This window comes from Bombus terrestris, chromosome 15 (assembly GCF_910591885.1).
Source record: "Bombus terrestris chromosome 15, iyBomTerr1.2, whole genome shotgun sequence".
Lineage (NCBI taxonomy): Eukaryota > Metazoa > Arthropoda > Insecta > Hymenoptera > Apidae > Bombus > Bombus terrestris.
Window position 1 is genome coordinate 6,858,777 of NC_063283.1, and position 25,450 is coordinate 6,884,226.

The following is a 25,450-nucleotide window of genomic DNA, read 5'->3' on the forward strand; positions in this document are numbered from 1 at the left end:
TTCTCTCGATATATCCGCGTTGCGTATAAAGAACATTTATTAAAACAAAATTTCAGTTAAAACCCAATTAAGCGAATTTCTGTCGGTCGAGATTAATACAATGGCGATTGCATACTTATGTACAGTTAGCAAGATTAAATTTTATTTGTTGTGTATTTATACGATGCATAAATAGTTATGCGAGTAACCAATCGCGTGTTTCATGAATTTATAGTCGTGATGGGACAGGGTTAAGAGGATTAATTTGGGGTTTATTAATTTACGATATCTTATCGGAGAATTTACATTCTCTCAAGTTTCCTTAACTCACGTTTCTTACTACTCACGATGTTGCAATGCTTTACGTTCTTAATTATAATATTCTAGTACGATACGAGGGATATTATTAGTAGTATAAAAAGTATTTCTAAACCATTGTATTTATTGTAATATTTACATGGTGATTAATTAGACTTGAGTATGTCATATTTCGTATCATTTAGTGGTACCTGTACACGACTATGAAAATTTGATACTGTGAAAGTGAAACATAAAATCTGACTAGTAAAAGATTCTAAAACTCGTTAGAAAATAAAAGCGTAATCCTTTCTTTAACCACTGTATATATAGAATTATGTTTTAAAATTGTAATAAAATTGTGTTATCGATTCTTATTCTCATTCAAATGTTACCATATATTGACCTTATTATATTAGCCTATAATTACTGAACAAAGTTCATAAACAATGTCAGCAGAAACTGCAACATATTCCTAACATTTCTCTGTTATTCGAAAAAAAGGCTGCAATGAAAAGAAAACCGGAAAAAGCTCGCGAAAGAAGTTACGTTATTCACGCAAGATGCTAAACGATCGATTGCTGGGAAAAAGAAATGAAAATCGCATTAGGTAATCCAGTTAACCACTATCCGCGACAAGATCGATACTTCATGCAGCATGTAAATTAACAGTTCTAGATTCATGATTCGTGTCGAGCCACCTGTAATTTGCACGTAATGCTATACATTAACACTTTAACATACAATGCAGTCGAACGCGCGGCTGTATTGCGTTTGCTGCATGGAAACGCGCCTTGCTGTTGGCAATACCGCGGATATCTCTGCCGTGCGCGTACCTTTCGATTAGGCGTCCGCTGTAAATGAACTATACCAGTTAAAAAGTCAAATAATATCTTTAGTAACACCTGACACCATAAATAAGATTTAAATTTCAGCTACGAACGACAGGATAACTTTTGCCCGGAGACACGCGAATAGCCGTAGCAAATGTGTTGATCGACGAATGATTAATGGCTTTTTGCGTAAGTTCGGATTATTCAATCATTTTTAACAGCTATTTTGATATTGTGAAAACGACGAGATTTTTTAATGGAAAAACTTATCGGCGTATATTTTCAATTATTGTTATAGTTTCGATTATTGTACAATTTTATCGTGTTCCTAGTAGCGTGATTTAATGTTAACGATGTGAGATTGTGTTTTTACATAATCTATACTTTGCTTCTGCGTGTATAAAGTTAGTTACGTGGCAGGACAATAGAAAAATGGGGAAAGATTGTGTAAAAGCGTAACGATTCAAAGATCCTAAGCAAATATATTGTTCAATTTCAATCAAAAAGAATGACGACAGAATAAAAATGTTAAATAGTACTACTTTACCAGGTACCAAAACTCGTTAATTATAATATTGTCTTCAAGAACCCAAGAATACGTTTAATCATTATGTTTAATTATTCTTCTAAGTTGCGAAAGTAACAAAGATATCAACTGTGACCAAGGTTAAACGAAATATCTTATGCACAAACCATATTCCACATCTGTAAACGAAACAGTTTAGTACGCATTTCCCCGACTCTTAGTCAAACGATGCAGAAACAGCTAATTCCGACACTGTGCAGCACAAAACAAGCCATAATCCAAAGTAAGCGCCAACAATGTACAAGAACGACTCACTAAATTGCATTTAATAATATCCGCTGTGTCTACGACGCCATTGCCAACAAGAAAAACGCCTCTCAAAGAATCCTACCAGCGAGTGGGGTCCAAGGCGGATGAGCATTCCGCCGCGTCAGCTAATAATAAGTCGAAAAATCCGCGAGCCTGCACGACGCGTCTCGCGTTGATAATAATGTCTCGTTCTTAACAACCCTTCGAGCGTTTCGACGATCGATTAAATTAGCTTGTTTGGCCCGTTAGTGTGTCCGAGAAATCCGTACACCGAACTGTTACGTATGTTATCGGTGTACGAAGCGTAAATACCGGATAAATGCCGAATTCCACGCTGCGTTTATCCCCTGGTTGCGTTCGTTCTTTTAATCCTCTGGTGGAATGATGCGTCGTTTCACTCGAAGGCACGGTAAGATCGTTTTATACGACGAAATCGGAATAAAGGGGGCGGGAACGAGGCGTTATGCCGATTTATTTCAATAACCAGCCATATAGCAGGCGCTTAGAGGCTAAGACCGAGGCCAGGGTCGCGTCGTGATGCGGCGAGTGGTCGCATGAACCGGGCAAGGCCACCTAGAAGAGCAGCCTGGTGTTCGGAGGGCCTCAAGGTCAGCGATGGTATCGAACGGTGACGGAGGAACGGAGAGAAGAGAGGCGAAGAGTGGCACGTTGCATAATTGCGTCACGTTGTCCAGGAATCAGTGCTCCGGACGTGCACGCCGCCGGGAGTTTTGCAAAAACTGCCGGCAAACTGGATTCCAAAGCGACACACCGGGCGTACGCGCGCGCCAGCAAGAGATCTCCGCTGCACGCGCGCCACCACGCTTTTATTTATACGATCGCGAGACCGCGTTTATTTTGCGCGTGCATCCAACGTTCCCTCCCCTCACCGTTCTTTGCGGTCGGCCTTGCGCGCGCTGCCACCCAAACTAACCTTCTTTCCTTCTTTTCGCTTCGTCGCTTGTCTTTTGTTCGAATTTTAACCCCGTTGCGCTAAACTTAATTTCGTTCTCTATAATACTCGTCGGTGTGACTTGCGAATACGCTCGCGAAGTTTTGAGGAAATCAGGACATCACGAGATATTATTTTTCCCACCGAAACTAACCTCTTTCTTCCCCTTTTGCCTTAACCTTTGTTTCTTCTTTGTACCTTGCCTTTAATTTCGGTAATTTGCATTTAATTCTCTGTAATTTGTATATATGATCATATAGTTCGCGTATAAGCTCGCGCGGATTTAAGAAAATACATTATTACATACGGAGATATTGCTTTTGAAAGACTCTATAGGTCCGTAAACGTTCGTTCGTACGTTGTTCTTCTTGTCACGTTTGTATGCTTTTCTGCAGACGGATTTAGGCAGAATCAAAGCAAAACTTGCTGGTAATAGCGGAAAGGGCCATAACAAAGTAAGGATAAGAGATCGTTTGGTTTTTCCCATAATCTCACTTATTCTTGTGCATTCTATTTTCGCACGTTTGAATTGCTGTAGTTTTAGTATCTGTAGTCTGTAGCGTGGTAGCTGCATCAATGTTTCGCTACACGTAAATTTGGATAGATCTACTGAAAACTTTCCACTAGTAGCGAGAGAAATTACAAGAAAGTGGAAGAATTTGAATTTCAGACCTTTGTTTTGGAGGGCGCTGTAGTTTCTCCTGTATAAACGCTCGGCGCTGTTCTTGTCGCGTTTATACGCTTTCCTGTCTGTGAACTTACGCAGGATCACGCATAAAACTTTCCTTTTAATAGCGGAAGAAGCTGTAACATAGTAATGACAACGTTGTAACACACTCTCCTTGCGCGTCACTGTATATTTACTGATATGTATATGTGTTACTCATTACACTAGACTATGTAGACTATGCAACATACAAATTTAAAAAAATATAAAAACCTAAGAGGTCTCTTATTATCGTGTAAAATGAGATTAAAAAAAGAAGAAACAAATGATCACTATTTTTCTATAATGCTATAGTTTCGTTCCTGCTTTCGTATGTTTTCCCATGTGATTTTACATAAAACTTTTGTCTGTAAGATTGGTAGAATTAATAAAATTTCTAGCATCGCTATTTCTGCACAGTACACTATTTCGTTTGAAAGTTCGTAACAAAATGAATCAATCCTATTGAATTGAAACGCGTTACTTTTGAATCAGTTTTATTTGCAAAAACAATTACTTCCTTCGTCTTCCACTCGTACGCTGTTCTATCGACAATTTTTAACAAGTACAATTCTCAATGAAATTCTTTTCTGCTATATCTGCAGAACACTTAGAAAATTGTCAAGGCTACCGCAAAAGTACAAATAACATTGATTTTAACTTAACACTTGATATTATAGTATCTAATTATCACGCGTCTAGATCATGTATATTCGTGAACCTAATTGGACTAGTCGTGTCATCCACCATCTAATATGACTTTGCCTCACATGTGTCTTCTACACAGAAACGCGTGTATCCGAGACGTGTTTCGTAAATCACTAAAGAATATGAAAATTATACAGAGAAAGAAATTTAAATCAATCGCTAAATATTCTATCTATACGGATGACTTCTTTCCAGCGTTGCACGGTATAAACACCGTTATTGAACGATCCTGTAGGCTGAGCAGCGTTCGCCCGGTTCTGCACTCAGTTCGTACACGCGTTCCTGCGTGCAAGTTCGCGTCTACGCTCGCGAGGAAGATGCACGATAACTATCCACAGCCGGTCCGTTCGTCGTTCATCAATCGACCGCCGCCGCCCGGATGGCATTCCAATTACAGGCGATCACGATTCCGCTTCGTCGTCATCCTAGTTTCGCGGGAATCGTACGGCGGCGTGTAAAGCGAATGATCGATTTTTTTCCCTTCCTTTTTTTATTTTTTCGTCTTTTCAGAAACGTCCGTTGCTATCATACGAACAAACGAGCAAAACGATGGCTTTCGTTATGTGGAGCAGGAGGAATCGACGTGTGATTTTATTGGCCCCTCTCCGCTGTTCGCGTGACACGTCTTGCAGCCTGACTTGGTGCGCTCGATTTGCGCTCTTTTTTTCGCGAGGAGGAGAGAAGATGCGGATGTTTTATTCGGTAATTTAATTACCGTGATTTTTTTCACGGCAAACCGGCTCCCGTGGGCAGCATGCAAAAAAGTATGTTAATTATAGTTGACGATTCCTTGCGGGGACGAATCGCGATCGCTAGAAGACGCGAGAGGACTCGAGAGAAGGCACGAGAATCTGCAAACACGCGCGTTTACGATTCATGCCTCGTTTTGTTTCGTTGTTCGTGGTATTTTATGGAGTTTGGTTTGGTTGATTGATTAGCTCGGATGTTTATTAGCGAGATATAAATTGATTGTAGTTTGGATTTAGATTAAGTTGCTTCATAAATTTGTTCGGTTTCTACTTTGTATCGAACGTAAGTCGTAAAATTAGAGTACATATTTATGCAATTTATTATTGCAGGTTAACGTCGTAATGGCATTCAGATTTTACAGTTTGCTTAATAAACTTGTTATTAACACGAGAGTTATTTTATACAATATAAAAAAAATGCTGTTTTCACTAGAAAGTAATAGTACTACTTTTATCTCATGGAAAGAAGTTTAACGTTAATTTCGATTGAAAATAAAAGCACATTCAATGTATCAACGTAGATTATATTATATAGTTTAACGCAGTAACATAAATTTAACTTACGAAGTTTAACGCGGTAAGAGTTTGAAAATCCTCGTAATTGACGCATTCGACGCCTGTTCTACGTTATTTCGCGACTTGGATTTTATTTTTGAACGATGATACGCAGTTTTCATTCAACCACAGTGGTCAGAGGGTCTGTCTAAACTTCATTTTATGACTGACCTCGCTAAACAAAAATGCAGCCTGTGTACTTCCCGTAAACATTTACGCGAGTCTCGTAATAAAATGGTTGAATTTAGTACAATGCCTAAAACGCTGTTATGAAAGAAAATATACGTAAAGATGAATGTGAATTGGAAAGATTCGTTGAATTAAAAAACTACCATATATACTCCATGTAGATTAATGCCATCAAAACTTACAGAAACTTTGATTTTTTCAGCAGATAGGAAAATTCATCTATAAGCTGAGAGTTTTGTATAACAATTTAGGGACAACGAGATCGAAAAATAGGATTTCTCTATACATTGCATAACATTTGTATTTTCCAAAAGGTAATAAATCAATGAAACAGACAAGTTGAGAATCTTGCAGTTAATTTGAAATGGACGAGATCGAAGGTGAAACTCGTTTAAAAGAATCTAATGACAATAAATTATTGCCGTTGATTTACCACTATAATTGATCACTATAACTGCATAATATACTGCGTATATGCGTAATATACATTAATAACATAATTATGACATCACGAATATCACATTAATGCACGTTTCTAATCATTCCCATGAAATAAGTTTCTAGATGAAATTAGAAAACTCAGAATGTCAATCCTATAATTTAAATCTTAATTCAATCGCAAGGTCGAAGGTGTGAGTGGATATTAAATATTAATACGGAAAATTGTTTTGAAATGCACGAGCGTCACGCACGGCGCGCGACTTTTCGCGCGAAACCGATCTCGAAGATAGATCGTTGTTGGCGCCGGTTTTTGCGCTACGTTTCCTGGTGCGGTATACTCGTGGCTGTCGATCGTATACGTTCGAGCGATTAAACGATAGCAGCGATTAGGAGGCCGTGCGCATGCCTTCGCAACGGCTACCTACTATGAAATTATTAGCGCTGGCGCCAGTTATCTCGCCTCTCTCTTTCCACCTATTCGCCCGACTATCTATCTTTCTTAGCCTCCGTTTTTCTTCTTTCCTTTCTCTCTCGAGAGCGTCGAGAAAACGCCATCTGCGTCGCCCCCTCGTTTCACCCACGTTTCTTTTCGCCTCTGGGAAACTGCGGAATTTCAGTAATTCCTGGAATTTTCCACTCTATGTCGCGCACAGACGAATATCTTTCCGCTGACATTTCAAACAGATTTTAATTATTATTTTATAAGGTTAGTCAGTCCAGTCGGTGCAATATATTTTCGAGGAACATTTAAGCAGAGAAAAGTCTACTCGTCATCTTCTCAAATGGAATGGCATGTTAATTCTGTTATTGTTTCGCATTGAAAATTTCTCTTTTGGATTATGCATTAAATTCTATTTAAAGTTTCGTGGCGATAAATAATGCAAAAATATTCTTATGACTAATTGTCTGCGTCAAGAATTATTTTATATTCAATAGTTAGATACGTAACATTTCGGATCATTTGCTTGGGATACGAAGGTGCATATAAATGTATCGACATGTACGTATTGTTAAAATAACACACAGAGTGAGCGATAAAAAGTATGCGAAAGTTACTGTATGAAATTAATTTGATTTAAAATCCATCAAAATCTTCAATGAACTGATAGCGAGTAAAATTTAGAACGAAACCAACACCTTTTACAGAGATACTAACATCTTGAACAGAATGTTTCATATATAACAGTATCATACTCTGATTTGTTAAGAAGAAAGCGCGACGACTAATCGAAATAATGAAGTTCCTCAATAAAAACCTCAATCTCTTTTTAATTTTTAATTACCTACGCGTCTCTAATGCACAAAAATATGATGGTCATCAGGCTTTCAATACCTCGAAGCTGACAGCATTATTGATTCCCTTTCTGTTTCAAGCTCTAACTTCATATTAAATTAGACGTCGTCGATGAAAGAAATTGGCGGGAATCGTGTAAAAAGCAACGAAAATCTCGTTTATCTTCGCAACGTTCATTAACTCCTCGTCGCAAAAACCCGTGATTGATCAATATTTTTTTTTTAGTCATAGTATTCATCTAACTTCCCTCCAATTATTTTTCAGGTCGTCGTTCGTAATTATACCAACTTTCTATTTCTATCTTTCAATTACATCGCACTTAATACATCGAATCTATGAGTCAAGATTAAAATGTCTTCTAATTATTTTTTAATATAAAAAACACATCAATGTTTCAATTTAATTCGTTTTCAATACGAGAGATTTTAATTGCCCAAAGTTTTCAGCGCTCGATATAAACCGAAAAGCATAAAGTTAAACTCTCACGAGGGAGAGAAATTACGGTCAATTACAGCTTTTTATTTCGACGAGGAATAAAAAAAACTAATTATTATTAGTATAAATTAAAAAATTCATGATAATTAAGAAACGACAAATCTAAGTACAGATTCGAGGAAAAACCTTCGCGTTATACAACACTGCGTCTAATTACTACAAATTTCGCTAGCAATAAATCATCTTAACAAGCTCTGAATACGGACTTCCTCTTTAACGAACGAATAATCAAGCGAATAGCACAAAAACTTCTCCATGAGAACATCTTTAATATATCTTTTGCCAATGCTGGCAATCTAAACCGGTGGCCACGACACATGTTCAGCCTCCTAATTGCTTTGTGTCTCGGCTAATCCTCGACATGATTCTTCTCTGTAGAAAAATCAAACGCGACATACGTTCTGGAACCACTCTAAAGCAGAATTCTGATTAAAATTCTCTCAACCTTCGGTGAAAGTAATTACAAGAAGCACAAACGGACGCAATTAACGAAATCGCGGCACTTATAACGATCGATCGATTAATCGACATTGGTTTCTTTTCTTGGCTAGTCAGTGGGCATGAGAATCGTTTATTACCGACGCTGACGAATTCGTAACCAAAATCGAACAAGATCGTTCGTGGAGTTGAACGTAGGAGCGCTTCATGAACAAAGGATCGGCTAAATTGTCTCGTTTCTTTTCCTTTTCTTCGTTTTGTCTTTTAACCAATCTCATTTTTTTTTTTCTTATTCGGACAACTTTCTCTAGTAATCGAACAATCACCAAGCTTGTCTTTCGTTGACTCCCACCGGTGAGTCGAGAAGCTACGAAAGGAAACAAATGAAACGATGAAAGTGAATTCGCAGCTGGTGATACGTTTATGCGAGCCGTATAACGAAATCAGAGTCATGGTTTGACGTAATCGAGGTGAGATTCGAGAAATGAATCGGTTTCTTGTCCTTGCCAGATTTCTGATTTTTTCGGTCCTCCTGTCTTTTCGTGTATTGGAAATTGCGCGAAAACGCGCAGTTTGATATCATTGGTGGAATATTCATAGAGATTTTTCACATTTCCTTTCAACTAATCGGACTGATTTTATGATATGAATTTAGAATATGGCTATTTCATGTGGTTTCCCTATTGCTTTTCTCGCATGGATGACATAAAGAAAGTTCGGCATAAATTCTTTAGGCTAACAGCCGGACATGGTGGCCAAGCTATGTCGCTATTTACCCTAATTATGATGAAATTTCCAATAACTTAAATTTACAGACACTGAGCAAAAGGAGAGTAATGTTTGACGTCTTACTCTTAAGTAAGATAATCAAGAGTATCATTCCCTGTTTTATATTTGCCAGTTCTCTCTTTATGTTCCTTCGCGATGTGTTAGAAATAATAATTTGTTCTATTCTAATCAACATCGCACGACTTATGGTTATTTTAATTGTTTCAATCGTGCGCTAAATCATATAAACTCCTTTCACGAGAAGATAGATCTATTTGGGCAAACATTAGTCTCCTGAAAACACTCGCTGGAATGTGTACTTTAAGTTGTTTAAGTATACATTTTCATATTTTTAACCTATATATATATGTGTGTGTGTATCTATATATATATTAATTATAATATACATTAAATTCATTAAATACATTAAATACAAAAGGTTTATTATTATTTTCTGTTTAAACGAATAAATGAATAAATAGATAAATAATTAATAAGAAGAGGAAAATATATTGTTCTATTAAAATTCAAGTATAAAATTATAATATATGTATTTAATATATAGATATTAAAATTATTAATTATTATTTCATAAAAAATCTACTAAAATCTCCGGATACTTATGAACGATAGCTTACTCTGAAACACCAAAGAACAGAAGCTAAATAAAGATTTATTCATCCGTTAAAAATTCTAACGAACATTCTCCTTTCGGTATTTTATATATTTTCGCACGATATACGCGTTCTGCACATTTCTGCATTTTTAAACTAAACCATACATAGATGCATAAAAATCTGCAGTCTAATCATCAACATCGTGTCCCATAACACGGTCTGGCGCCACGAACGAGTAGAAGGCTTGCAAATGTTCGCGATCTCCGCCACTGATCCCTGGCTCCATCGTCGCCCCTGGCTCCAGCGTTTTAATTAACAATTACCCGTAACCTGTAATTACCGCGGACACGCGTATCCGTTTGGCGCGCCCGCGCTCAAGCGTCACACGCGCATACCGAACGCGAAACGAATTAAACGGTTCGCTGCACGAAAGGAATCGTTTCGCCTTCGTATCGTTGCACGTTCGTACGGCATCGAGTCCGAAAACTTTCCTTCCTGCTCGTCACAAATCGAAACGCTGCTCGTCCCCCGTTCGACATCATCGATCACTTCCGATTGATTAACCATTCCTTCTAACCGGAGACGCGATCGAATCTTGCCTCTCGATATCTCAATGTGTCCGATACAAAATGTCGTGTTAACGCATCGCTGCATAAGAAGAGACGATCCCCGAAACGACCGATTATATCGTCCTGCCACGATTTTTCTCAATGTTCCTGTTTCCTTTAGGTAGTATTTTTGCCGTGTTGGAACAGCACCTTATAGTATCTCGGTGCGACGACGACGTAACAGGAGCATGCAGTTTCTCTCGGGACTCTCATTGGGAGAGGCTTCTTGGAAACGACGCTCTTGTGTGAGACGATCCTTCGAATCGGCCAGTGAAAGTTTTTAATTGATCAGGAATCGACGAGATGAATATTCGATGGTCGTTCTTATTTTTCTCCTTTGCTTTGGCAAGTAAGGTGTGGAATGAGGAAAAACTCTTTTTGATTGATGTTGTTCTCGTAAGTTATTAATTAATAATTCGTTGAAAATGACGTACATTCGTTGGTTCAGCGATTGGTGAATCGATCTCTTCGCTCTTCTTTTTTTCTTTTAGAAATGTGTAATTGCACGTAGAATGCACGTGCTATTGAAAAAATATACAAAGCATGGCGCTTCCTATAATATTTCGTTGGTATATTCTGAAAAACACGTATACAAAATTTGCATAAGAATCCGCGGTCTATCGATATGTTATTAGTTATTGCGTAAGGAGAGCCAGAAAACACAAACATTATTGCTAAACAGCGACGCCATGCAAAAAGAGCTACAACATGCATAACTTTCAACTGTCCTATTTCATGGTCGCGTAGAATATTGATCTAGACTACTTGCGTGGCGTGGAGCGGCGGCAAAATGACGTGAAAAAGTGGGCGGACTGGCGTCAATTGCGCAAGAACGGATTTGTTATACAGGCGGTCGCCTTTGACGACGCACATTAATGCAACGCTGCGCTTATAATTACTTCTCTCTTCCCCTGCGTCCTCGGCAGATATCGAAGCTTTCGAAACACTATACGCACGAGGAGAAGAAGGATCACGGTTTAAAACTCGCGGTTTAAAACTCGCGGCGACTTAAGTGAGACGTTCGACTCGTCGCTACGTGTAATTATTATTCGCTTAATGGCATCTAATTTAATAACAGCGCCGAGATCGAGTCTTTACATTTGTTTTATATTTTCTTGCACATCTCGCGATACCCGTTTATTTTGAGATTTATGCCGTGATTTCATACCAGCCTCGCTTTAAGTAAATGTCAAGACTAAGTTAGTCGAGTTACAGGCTAATTGCGAATGATAAATGTTGTAGCCAAGCGTGTTTGATTTCTGCTAATTATTAAGATACGAATGCTTTAGAAAGTATACTAGAATGTACAGGGTGTTCCATAGGTTTTTCTATAAACTTCAAGATATATTCTACGAGCGAGATAAAACGAAAATATCGTATAAATTAGAGATCTCTATCTCGTATGTGTATCTAATCCTGCCACGGATTTCGAATTTTTATTTCAATCTCGTTCTTATTTTACAACGAAGAAATGCTTTCGATATTTTACAAAAATCCCAACGAAATCACTTTAAATGTTTTAAAGAAAATCCCACGTCCAAACGATTCTTCTATACTTTCTGCAAACTAAAAGGTTTTTCTAACGATGAAAGCACGATTGAATGGAAAATACTCGAGAGAACGTAACAGGATTAAATACACGTCTGCGGTATATAATTCTAGCTTGATATGTACAATTTTTCGTAGTGCGCGTGTACTTGGCTACCTAATCGTTATTAAAATCGCTAAAATCCTATTAAAATCCCTCAATCCTAAATTATTACTTGTAAATTTGTGATAGTTTTGTCACATCGCATTTACCATATTATTCGAGTAAATGTCTTTACGTACTCAATTATCTCTATATTAAAATGTACAGGAATTAAAATATATGAATATGTTAATAGACACGTGCCTGCAGCCGAGTACACGTGAATCGGAGACCCTAATATCCATGCACAAGGATACCGAAACGCTCAATTACCCGTATATTAAGAACACGTATTAACTTAACAGGACAACTGCAGGACATGATGGATATCCATATCATAACACCATATCGTAAATCTTAAATCTGTTTCGACTACAAAATACATTCCAACGAGGCGCGCTAACGAAATTCAATGAACGAACCCTTCACCATCCAGAGACTTTCATTGGTCGCTCGTTGAGTAACGCTTTCAATCACCGGATTCACTTTTCCTTAGGATCACGGAGCCGTAATCCGTTAATTTACATTACCGAACGCGGCGAATCTCGTTTCACGGCTGCAACACAACTCGCCAGGTAATTGTTAATTGCGCAACGCGTCGTCTATCATCGACTAATGATACATCCAGTGGCACGGCGTTATTACATTTCGGATGGGCTAATCGCTAATAAGAATTTATGGGCCTCGTGCACGAGCAAGTCAGAATGTGAAAGTCTGTAGAGACAAGGGTGCGCCAGAGCGGACGTACGTACATCGCGCGGATAAGTTGCGTTGCGTTAAGGGAAAGTTGCTGCGAGGGGATGGTGTCTCATTGTTCGTGACGAGCTTGAGAATCTTTGCGAGCGAATTTGCGGTTGAATAGCAACGTTGTACGATATAAATACCGCAACGACGCAAATGAAATAGTATCATTAAAGGAATTTTGCAAATCGCTAACTGCAAGCTATCAGTATCAGTAAGCTTTCTCGTATAACAGTTGAGTTTGCGGCAAGTAAATGTTGGAAGTTGCGAGTCTAGAATTGCGGCGATCAACACGACAGTTTAGTTTAACAAGTAGTTTTAGATACAGTTCAGTTTAGATCAGCTTACAACGAAAAAATATCATTTTTTCATTTTGTGTGAACAAAATTTCAACTACTGACAAGTTCAAATAACAAATGAAGCTCTACTGCACCCTGAGAGTCGTTTAAATACACCAATAAATATTCCATCTTTTCACATTGTATTGAAAAAATTTGTATGATACAAGGGCAATTAAATTCATCTCACTCCACTTTCCTCGACTACAAGAGTGTTTCAAGCTCGGTGTACCTGTTCGTGGCGCGAGCGTGAGCGAAGCAATTATTAATGAATCCGCCTGGTCTGCGACGCGACACGCTTCGTCTGACCTTTTTCTCGCAGACTGAACACCGAACAAGCTGACGGACGCTCTCGAAATTAATATATTCAGAGGCTGTCGGTTCGCCTGTCCCAAGGTACAGGGAATCGCAGAATTTCGGCACAGTGTTAGGAGATAAGCTTTCTCGAGGAGGATGTCGTTGCTTGTTGTTTTGTATCTTTTTTTTATCTTGTTCATGCTTGTTCCGTTTCTCGTACCTTTTTTACTCTCGAATGGCAGCATGATAGGAGCTAATGGATTAAGATGCATGCTCGTCGCGATATAATGGGACGCATCGTCCTTTTTGCCGCTACTCTCTTGATTTATGCGTCTTATCTATCGGAAGTTCGGCTCGTTTTGTTGCGATTTTATTAGTGCCACTGCTCGGTACTTTTTATGCGGCTGTTCGATCGACCGAAGATCGTGAAACGCTTTATCTTTTTCTTTTGCCTGTCTTTAAATTATGTATTCATCGTTCTTAATTGAGTTTTTAATTCGTTGAATCTTTGATTTTATCTGTTAGATCGGCGGCGAGTCCTGCCGTCTTTGTTCCTTGGAAGATAAAGAGATTAATTGTTTTAAACGACGTCGCCATTAACTAATCTTTAACGTTGTTCATTATTGCTTGTTTTATCCTACTCTAGCTATCTAATAATGAGTTTATTCTGCCATTGTTGAATGCATTCTTGTTACTGAAATATTCTTCTGGCGTCTGTATAACTTGATATTTCTAGTACTTTCACAAAAAGGAAAGAAACGCTAAGCCATTGAAGAGACTGTTGATTCGTCATCTTGCGCACGCTGATTTCATGGTTAATTTTTATTGATTCAATGAAAGAGGTTCTTTATTTCAACCGTTTCGTTTTTCTGCTTCTCTTACGAACACTAGATTACAACCACTAGGTTTTTAATAAGATTTATTATTTTGTTAATCATCGTCGGATATCCTCTTGAAATGCTAAAGATTATGCCATGAGACCGAAAACACGTGGAAAACGCAAAGGGTTCACGTCATCCAGACGGTATCAGTAAACGATTCCTGCATGTTATCCCTAATTGACCTGGATATCGATAGAAACAACTCTTTTTACATCCGGTCCTTCGCCGATAAACTAAAAGGAAGGATGAGCGCTGTAACCAGGCCCTCGACTCCTAATTCCAGAACGCTAAGGCGCTCCTCAATTAACGTCATGGCGCTAACTTTCACCGCGAGGCAATGCCGCTTCGGTTACGCCCCATTATCTCGTTGCTCGTGTTGCACGCGTGCCTCGCTGCCTTCTCTCATGTTGCGCGTGCGTGAGCGCGTGAAAAGGCGCCCTAAGGCGCCACCGAACAGCTTCTGATACGCTGCATTCTTGAAACGCGAAAAAATACGCCAAGTGTTTATAAAAAGATACGATCAAGATATCTTTCAGCAGTTACTATAATTTTCACTATGATTTATTTTCTTGACTAAATCACTTGGACTTTTTACTGCGATTTTTCATTATCTTTCACAAAACAGTTCTCGCGTCTCCTTTAGTCGCAGTCTAAATTAAACATGTTCGAATAATAACACAATCGAACGATTGATACAGTGAAGCCTCGGTTATGTCGAAGGTAATTTGCTCGGAAAAGCTGTTCGATTTGCTCGAAAACTAAAGGCATTTTCCCATAAGAATTAATATAAAACGGACCAAAATCGTGGATTAAAATTGCTTATTTATACTTTTGTAACAGTATTTGGCACATCAAATTGGATACAAAAGCAGTAAAAATGTATAAAATTTTATAGAAAAGGAATACGTGAATAGAATAGACGACTTTATTAAGGGGAGTTTCCTTGCATAAAGGCATACGTGTCATATTTAATAATAATTTATTTAAGAAAAGGGAAACAAAGTACCGAATAACACGGAAAATTGAGAAAAGGCACTGCGAATTCCGGTAAAAGTCTGCATTGAACAAAGACTGCAACGTAACTAATACTCATCCACCACAACACGCGGAGCACGTGATTGCCTGTTAAAAAATTGAGACTCTGTTCAGACTATTTTAGAAGACATGTTCGGCAATCGATTTGTTCAAGACGAGAGTCGTTCGATAACCGAGCTTCTATCCTACTTCATTAACACTAGAACCTGACAAAATAAAGTACAGATTTTTTTCTTTTACAATCATTGGAAACATACAGATATTTTGTCCAAAATGAATATTGATTTTATTTTATATAGAGACACTGTTACGCAGATTTATTTATTTTAGTGGGTATCATTTGTGTTGCAATAATTGTCTAAGGCCATAAAGAAAACGAGTTTTATCTATAAAGAAAAAGGTCAATAACTCTATTGAGGTTCATTCGTATATCCGTGTTAATCAGATGCTTCAAGTCTCTGTCTTTGTGACCATCGAGTGCTCCCAAATACTTTGAACCCTTTCTCGTAAATCACTTACAACTTGTTAGTACATCTTTATTTAACTTCCTTGTTATTGCAATACGTTCTATTGACGACGAGAATTATACTAGCTGGAATTTTAAAAATGAATCAACAGCGTGTCCTGCAACGTTTAAACATAGAAGCGATCAGTGTTTCTAATTATTTGAACTTTCCTCCTCCGCTATTTTTGCCAGTTTCTCTATTTCATTGCTGAAATGCCTAAACTCATGCTCAAACTCCAATGGTCTCCTCTCTAACGTTATATAATATACAACAACATATCGCACTCTAACGAGGGAAGTAAGGCGACTCAAAAAACGCGGTTTTCGAGTTTTTCGCTATGAAAATATAGCAGAGACACTGCTCGACCAATTATGAAAATCGTGTACATTTATCTTCATAATTTGGCTGGCACAGAGCAGTTACGTCGCTCTTTCTGATTTATGTGACACTGTGCTGTACCCTACAAATGCGTCTTATTATTAGTTGTGCCTCGACTAGAAGGTTGTTTTTCCAGAGTTAAGAACCAAAGATGAAAAATAAGAACGCTCGAAACCTGTTCTACGTGCATTATTCTTCTCGTTCATAAATTTGCTTTAATTATGGTTCGAGGACAACACATTTTCGCTTCTTCCGGAAAACATACCTTTTCGAGTTGTATAACCTTCCCTCGCAAGGATGTGATATATCTTATCGAACGATGTATCAATTTTACTAACGAACATAGTTCGCGTAACGAAAGGATCGACAGAACTTTTTAATAAATACAAAAATGTCATCGATACGTGTTTGCACGTATCTTCGATCGGAAGGCGAACGCGTCGAGTTTCATCGTGGACGTATCGAGAGTACGCAGATTGCATGCGGATATCCGGTCACGTTCTAAGTTCATCCTTCAAGTAATCCGAAACTTGATACATAATTAGCCATCTTGTTCGGCTAATCTTTCGACTGTAACCGAAGCGTCGCGCGCTTTCACCGTTTCCGCCTTTCCTGGCTATCGTTGCACCGCGTTCGTTGCACCTGTGCGAAAATGACCGGTCGTCAATCGAAACGATCCACGCAAGAAGTCGAACGGCCTTGTCGCCGCCTAATGAGCTCGCGCCGTCATCGATTCCGACGTTGACTTTTCAATGACCGAACGAACTACATACGTCGTATCGCCAACGGAATGTCGATCAATAAGAAGAAAACTATTATAATATCAAAGAGGGTGTTTATTGAAGTGCTGTGATTATCATGCTACGTTCTATGGTGTGTTGCATGGTGTCTATAAGAGCTAATCAACGCATAACGACCATTTTTAATGTCCTCTTAATTGGACTGAATAATTCTCTAATTTGATGTTATATCAATTAGTGTACAATTAATTTACTCCAATTCGCTTAGAGTGTTGATTAGATTAAAGATGGAGTATTTAATTGTTCGTAACGAAATGAAAACGAAATCTGAGTGTAAATAAATTTTAAATAGAATATTTTAAACGGAACATATTTTTGTGGAAGCAACAGGAATTTACGTTACATGTCAGAGGAAGAATGATAGCAACGAAGAAAATGATTATTTACTATGAACCTTTTATTTGCAATCTTAATCCGATGATACACTTGCAATGGCTATTCTAATAAGTTCTTTTAATCCTGTGCCATTATACAATATTTTCTTTAATTATTATATTGCAGTATATGAATTACTCTATAGAACCAGATCAAAAGTTGAAATATACTCAGTCACAAGAAAGTGCATCGTCATCCTCTTCCATAAGCATGATTGCCATTCATAGAAATTCTTTTCCTTTACGCTATATAAAATGTCAATTCTGTTTCGCTCAAAGGAAATGTCTGCTTTACGACTTTATCAAGGTAATAAAATCATTTTCTTTATTCGATATTTACGTGTAAAAAGTTCTCTTGCATACAAGCTTTATTTTTTTGATGAAATTTTTATGTCCTATTAATTTTTTCGGATCGATAAAATTGTATCATAAAATACATTGAAATATCTTCTCATGTTTCTCAAGAAGATTTTGTAGAAGATTGTCTGACAGAAAGAAATTCTTGTCTCCAAAGAATCCGACGTGAATTCCTTTCACTTGATATGATAAAAATATCGTTCTCCGTGATCTCAGGAATACTTCAAACTCTCTCGCGGTATCTGCTTCTCAACAGGCTGAGTGAAATGATAAGAAATTTCGAATTCCTCCATCACTTTTCCTCATGTGCATCCATTGCAGTCCAAAAGATTTCATACGCACCGTTTCTCAGTAATTAGAACAAAGACAAAGTAACGATTGATTTTTCCTTGAAGCATTTCACTTGGAAAAGATTTGAAAAGATATATTTATTTAAATAAATTAAATCCACTTTAATGACAATAAATATTCAAAAAATTAGTACAATATATTGACTAATCCAGCCACAGAAAATAAAAGGAGATACTCTTGTGTTATGGCACTAACGATATGTCCTATCCAAAATCAGGCCCTTTCCATTTAAAAAATAACGTCTACGAGTTTCAACCCCATCAAATCTTCGAAATGACGACTATCGTTCGACAAAATTTTTAATTCAAATTCCAGATCGGTATTTGTCCAATCAAAGGAACGTAATTCTCTTGCAAAGGGATTAAAATAGTATCATCCGATTATCCAGTTCTACTTAGAAACAGAAGCAAATTCTCTTGCAAAGCAATTACAAAGTTTCATCCGATTATCCAATTCCACTTAAAAATAATCTTTGTCAATCAAAAATGGAACGTAAGAAGCTTCCAACGCTAACAAATCTCTAAGATTAAAAGTTTTCTTCACCCTGCCATCAAATTCCATGTAAAATCATTATTCTCCTGGCAAGAAAAATAAAAAAGAAGAAGAAGAGAAACAGAATAAGATGAATCCAAGGGACGATACCTTAATCGCGTGTTCCAACGCCATCCTAGTCGACGACCCGACCGAATTAGGCGAACAATTAGCAGGAGGGGGTAACAGCTAGCAGGGAATCGATGCTCGACGATGTTCCACAACCGAGCTGCCTGCTGGGATTGCATTAATCTCCTTCCAGGAGCGGTACATTCAATTGATACTATCTGGCGAATCGTGGTAATAAACAACGAGCATGTTCGCGCAATAGACGACCGAAGGAGAAACGCTTCCATGGAGCTGTTCCACCTTCTCGTCCTTCTCGTCCTACATCTTCTTCGCCTTCTGTACCGCGTTGCTCCGAGAGAGCCACTTCTTTTTTTTCACGATTCTATAGGATAGAACCTGGAGTCGTGCCCTTTCGAGATAACAACGAGTTCTGTTTCCATTTTAATGTCGGATAAAGGTAGTTGCAGCTTCATTCGATGTAGAAGTGAATAAGATCTCGTTTGTATCAATAAATAAATTTATTGTTTGGATTGTTTAAGAATAGAAGATAGTGATTTTTGTATGGTTTTCTACTGGATAGAAATTCCAGTGTGTTTTTTCTTATACAGGAGAAAGTTCTTTTCTCAAGTTTGATTAAAAGTTAGCGGAGTTTTGAACGTGGAAGCGCAAAGAGTGTTGTTTGGATTATGCGAGGAAACGGCGGAGATAACGACTTTTCTGCGATTTTCTATTCAATGAAAATTCAAATTTTCTTATGCAAGAGAAAGTTTCGTTGTTTTGTTAATTTTAGTTAAAGTTGAATAGAGTTTTGAATATGCCAGTGGAAAAGGTGAAAGGTTGATGTTTGGTTTATGTAACGAAACAACGAGGATGCTGATCTTTCTATGATTTTCTATTGGACAATAATCAAATTGAATTGGAAAAAATTTGAGAGAACTCAGAGAGAAGGTAGTTTAATTGAGAAAAATAATTCTTGCAGACTTGCACAGATTGTAAAAGTCACGCGTGTATTTAAATCCGAATGGAAAATTCTATTTCTGAACAATTTGATGATCTACGTATTTAAAGAGATAATGTTTCTCGGATGATTTATATTCACTGTGATTTGAAAATGATTGCAGGCAATGGATTTAAGATCTAGAGATAGTTAAATAGTTCGTGAGAGACTGGATCTGAGATTATGTTGCTGTGTTGTTGGTGGCGCTCTGTTACTACTGGTAGTTATGGCGTTATCGTTATTGTTATGGCAATCGTAACTGCATTTAATGTTGGTAACGGATGAATTGATCATTACGACTGTTGCAATCGATGTAGTAATACTACTAATTGTAATACTGATTTTATGTTTACTACAAGTAGCAGATATTATGTTACTTTTAGTCTTATAAAATTACTAACATTACTATACCTACGTGTATGAAATAGTAATCCTAAGATGACTACGTATCTCTAATGATACGATTAAAGAATCGAATGACAGCTTTCATTTTCTATAATGATGAATAAAATCGATCGTTGCTGCTGTTATCGGTGGATTAAAAATGTCGAAGATTATCTTTATAAGATTACAGAATTATCAATGTTGCTGGTTACTTGTTATATTTAAAAAATTCTGATAGATTCATTTTATTGATAGTATATGCGTAATTACTACTTTGAAAATATTTGATATTTTGTTTATAACAGCACAATAAATCAAAGTGGCAAATGAAACCACCATTCCAGTAATTTCTATTTATACTGTTACCATTACTAAACGCAAGAGTATTCTTCTTACCACCCACAGTACCACCAACTTCACTCCCACAAAATCGCAAACTAAACCTTTGTCACTACAAGCAATTACACAATGTAGCATAAAATAGAATATGTAGATTGTAGATACTTCGTTCTCTATAAAAGGACACTTTGCACTCGTAGGAGGGTGAAAAATCTTGTCTTTATGAACAATATTGTAGGAGGTAGAAAAGCAAGTTCGAGTCACGCGAGTTAGACTTGCAAATGTTCAAAGTCGTAACTTCACTGACCAGCATCGCCTTCTCTTTCTCTTTTACCGAAAAAGGAAAACGATTCAGACATCAAGAATCATTTCTCTATTCTACATATAAAAGGGCACTTTGCATTCGTAGGAGGGTGAAAAATCTTCGAGGAGGTCTTCGCGAACAATCTTGTAGGAGGTAGAAAAGTAAGTCGGAGTTTCGCGACTTGGACTTGGAAATTTTCAAACTACACAGTACCTTCGTTGATCAACTCCACCTTCTTTCCACATTCGTAACTTCATTCAAGGAAAAAATTCGAACGAAAGTTAAACTTGCAAATCCTCAGATTCGTATCTTCATCGACCAAAGCCACGTTTCTTCTTTTTAACAATTTCTTCTTTTTCTTCGACGTAACACTTCTGCGTGCCTCCTTGTTGTTAGACTGCGGACTTTTATCGGAACATCGACAGTCTCCAATGTATTGGTATTCTTGAGAATATAATTGAAAGGTAGAGCCTCGGTAGAAAATTGTTTTCCCTACCAAGTATTGTACAAACGCATTGCACATTCTGTGCAATTTGTCGCCTTCAAATTTTCCATAAATGTACAAAAGTCCACAGTCTACTTATTCTATTGTGCGCTATACAAACTATATCAACTTTGATATCGACAACTGCATGGAATAAAAGAAAATCGTCTTAACTCGATCGAAGGATCTAGCAAACAGTGTCACGAGTCGAATCGACGATGACATTTCTCGAGGACTGGATGGAGAACGCGTGAGCTACGATGACACGATACACCATGGGGGATACACTTTCCGCGCTGAACTTTTCGAGCGAGATCTAATCTCGGGACCAGAGATAGGGCGTAGGTGGTGAGGAAAGACGAAGAAAGAAAGGGTGACACATAGGCCAGGGTTGTACTAATACGACCGGCTGATCGTATCGCGTTTTGACTATGCGTACCGTGTCTATAAATTATATAGGGGGCGAGAACTAGCAGCGCTGCTTTTAATGACAAAGTTCGTGGAACGACCGAGGCGGTGAAGTCGACGTGTCACTCACCGCAGATCCCTCGATAAACCGACTCAGTTTGGTGCACATGTTCGGTAGGTCGATCGTTTTTCGAATTCACTTTGGATTCGCCGTTCTTGGAATTCCTTCGTAGTAGCCATTTTTTAAACGAATTTAGAGTGAACTGCGTCAGTAAAGTAATTTTACCGGGCCCTGTACAAAGTGTCTGTACAAAGTACATGAAGTACATACGTAAACTATACGAAGTACACGGACTATAATAATACCAACTATATAAACTATGTAAAGTACAAGTACGAGCACCAAAATATCGCCACAAACGAGCACTTTTCGAGCAAAGTTTGCCAGGATCGCGATAAGATTGTCCGAAGCGTGGCAATTACGGTGCTCGTTTCACAGTGTCGAGTCGCACCGAAGCAGACGAAGGCGTCCCCGTGGAAAATTAATTAGCGCTCTTGAGATAGCGTTTACCATAGTCCGGATCTAGATTGCTATAATTTTCACTGGTGAACGTTCGTTTCGCCGGGCCTTGACAGATCTTTACACAAATCTAGACCGCTAACTGCGAAACCCGATCTGCATTCAACGCGCGTATTCGCCGTGTCGTTTCTCTTCGCGAATGATGATGGCGACGTTAACGTTCTCGCGTTTCTAATTTTTAACTGTTGCACCATCGGGTGACAGACCGGGGCAACATGAAGGAATCGGCGCGTTCCATCGATCCTTCGTGCGTACGCTGCAGAATTATGACTTTATTCCTTCACGCGATGCTTGACGCTGCAGAATTTGTTCGCTATGTCAAGGTACATTGCCTGACATAAGTATTCCGGGCGTACAAAAGTTTCCATCCTTTGCGAATAAGTAGAAACATATATTATTTCCACATACATCTTTTTCATGAGTTTCATATATTTATTTTTGTGCAACATTACTACATGCTTCTTTTTTATTGCGGTGACTAATTACCCATATACATATAACTTACATGTGTGAAAAAATATAGATATCAGAATTATCCAGTCGGCTAATCACGACTTTTATGAAACAAAAATAGTAATAAATAAGTTGCATATTCATCACTGTATACTCTTCTCCTTTAATCAACCACGATAACTTTTAGACTTATCTTAGCTTAACTTCTTATAGAAGCTGTACATTCGTCATTGCATACACGTTTCGCTTCATCTGACAGAAAGTTATAAATAAAGGTATTCCATAATCGTGTAAGTATTTCTATTAACATATATCGTCAGAAATTCCCAGTCAAATAATCACGATTTCCATAAATTAATAGGGAAACTAATAACCCGCACATTAGTCACTGCATACTCCTTTTCTTTTACTTACGATAAAGAGTCATAAATGATGACATTTGGTAATCTTTTAAATTTCTATAATTTCTACCAACGGCTATTATACGACGTATTGATAAAGAAAACTGCAACGTACAGAAACGATGGTAACTTATGCATGGAAGAGCATACACCTGTTATAGGCGAAAGATTACGCTGGAAATGGAAAGAAAAAACGGATGTTCACGGCGTTGCACGTGCTCGTCGACGACTTTCTCGCTGAAAGACGAGCGCATCGCGACTAAAATGTAGGTTATGTCGATAAAATGCGCGGAGGGTGCCATCGTGAGAGAGGAATATGCTCCTCTTCTTCCTTTTCTCCTTCTTCTTCTTCCTCCTCCTCTTCTTCTTCTTCTTCTTCTTCTTCTTCCTCCTCCTCTTCTTCTTCTTCTTCGTCTTCTTCTCCTCGCGCAGTCTGGAAACGGCGGTAAGGTCAGCCACGGTGGATGATTTCACCTCGGCCATATTTATTATCCTAATCTTGGTGTGCTTGGTGTGCCTGGCCTACATTCGCCTGCAAATTGCCGCGACGACTTACTGCCTGCTGTTTTTCATATCTGCGATGCAAATCGCGCGCCATTCAAAAGCATCTCTCTCCTTTTCTCTTCACCCTGTTGTTCTTAGGGTATACAGGTACTCTTAATGATCAGGATAATGGGAACGTGAATCTTGGGATGTGAGAATCGTTACGAGCGTGGCGAGCAAGAGTTCTGCTTAATTGAAAAAGGTGATTCCATCATCACAGTGGGTTTTCGTTATCGAATTTTTATTTGAATTGGGTATTACTGAATTTTGTTTGAACAGTCAATTCAACAGGTTACGGTGAAATTGAAAAAGACGATTTAATATTAAAGTGGGTTCCCGTTATCTTTGTTGGAAGAGGTAGAATAATCCTGAAGAATCGGATAGGTTCAAGTTTGTGCGATTATTCTGACAGTGGTTCTAGGAAATTTGCGTGAAAGAATTCTACGATTCTAAAGTACACATATCCAAGAAATAAATTGACACATTAAAAAATTGGAAACTAAAGTTAGGAAACTAAAGTTAGGGAAAATGAAAGATTAGAAAACTGAGCAACTGAAGGTGCCAAAGATCTGATAAACTAAACTACAATATTTGGAAACTTGGAAAGTTTAGACACTCGACAACGGTAATTTAAAGGTCCAAAAAATGAGAGGCTTAAATATTCAAAAACTCAGAAATTCGACAGCCTTTCGGATTCAAGATTCGTTCGTGCAACTTATTCGATCTCTTACCCAAACTCCATTTACACCAAAACTCTTCTTCGATCTCTTACTCAAATTCCATTTACTCCAAGACTCTCACGTTTCACAGAAAATCCCTTTCCGATAAATCACGCGGCAACATGCTTCTCCGCCGTCGTTTACTATCAAGCGCCGTTCAAAAATAAATTATGCAAAGAAAAAAAAGACCGAAGACACGTTCTGAATCAAACGAACGGAACGAATAATGAGAAGGGGATCGCGGTGGTTCAAAGAGGAGGAGAGAGGCGATCGTTCGAAGCTCGAGGATTAAATTTAAACTCGAGCACACGGTTCGATTGTCGAGCGCGTGTTATATCACACGGATTCCATCGACTAGTGTCCCTAGCGGGGAGAAGCATTAACTTTTAACCCATTTTCATGAATCATCGCAGCCATACGTCTCTGCCGCGGATCCCTGCCAAGAATTTAGCAAACGTCGCTGGACGGTTGTTCAATTTCTGTCTCCAACTTAATTTCTCGTCGGGCCAGCCGAAACTTGCGAAAGGGACTTTATAAACTTGAATAAAATGTCCCTGTTCCGCTCGTGAATCATCCCCAGTGGATTAGATACGTTTGTAAACAAACGCGGGAATGCTTAATCCTCGGCTAAGTGAGTCATCCGATAATATATTTATTGCTGCATTGTAAACTTTAGGAGATACGATACTGTGGCGAGTAAAAGAAACCTCATAAAATAAAAAATACAGAAATACTCCATAAGTTTACGAAATAGACTTATGGTTAATGCAGAGAAAAGGATAAATGTGATATATACCACAGAATATATAACTGTCGTCAATATGGTAAACAATTTTTAGTACAAATGTCACCAAAATTCATAATGTATCAGTTTTATCTTTATTATATATTACTTATCGTATTTTAAAAATAATTTATGTTTTCATAGGATAAGAGATCATGTTGAAGAACGGAATACACCAAAATAAATAAATTATTCTATCTAAGATATCACACTTATGAACGACGAGTTAATTTATTTTTGTA

The 25,450-nt window shown here is 38.0% G+C and overlaps 1 long non-coding RNA gene across 5 annotated transcripts in view; it reads right to left on the reverse strand.

Annotated features, from left to right (window-relative positions):
- Positions 1 to 25,450, reverse strand: part of LOC110119178 — a 131,701-nt gene that overhangs the window by 2,405 nt on the left and 103,846 nt on the right. For 3 of the 5 annotated variants that reach the window (XR_007226431.1, XR_007226430.1, XR_002308432.2), the window contains exon 4: positions 3,569 to 3,700. The exons of the other annotated variants lie outside the window; for them this stretch is intronic. This is a non-coding gene — a long non-coding RNA (uncharacterized LOC110119178). The remainder of the gene's footprint in view (positions 1 to 3,568; positions 3,701 to 25,450) is intronic. 5 annotated transcript variants of the gene reach the window in all.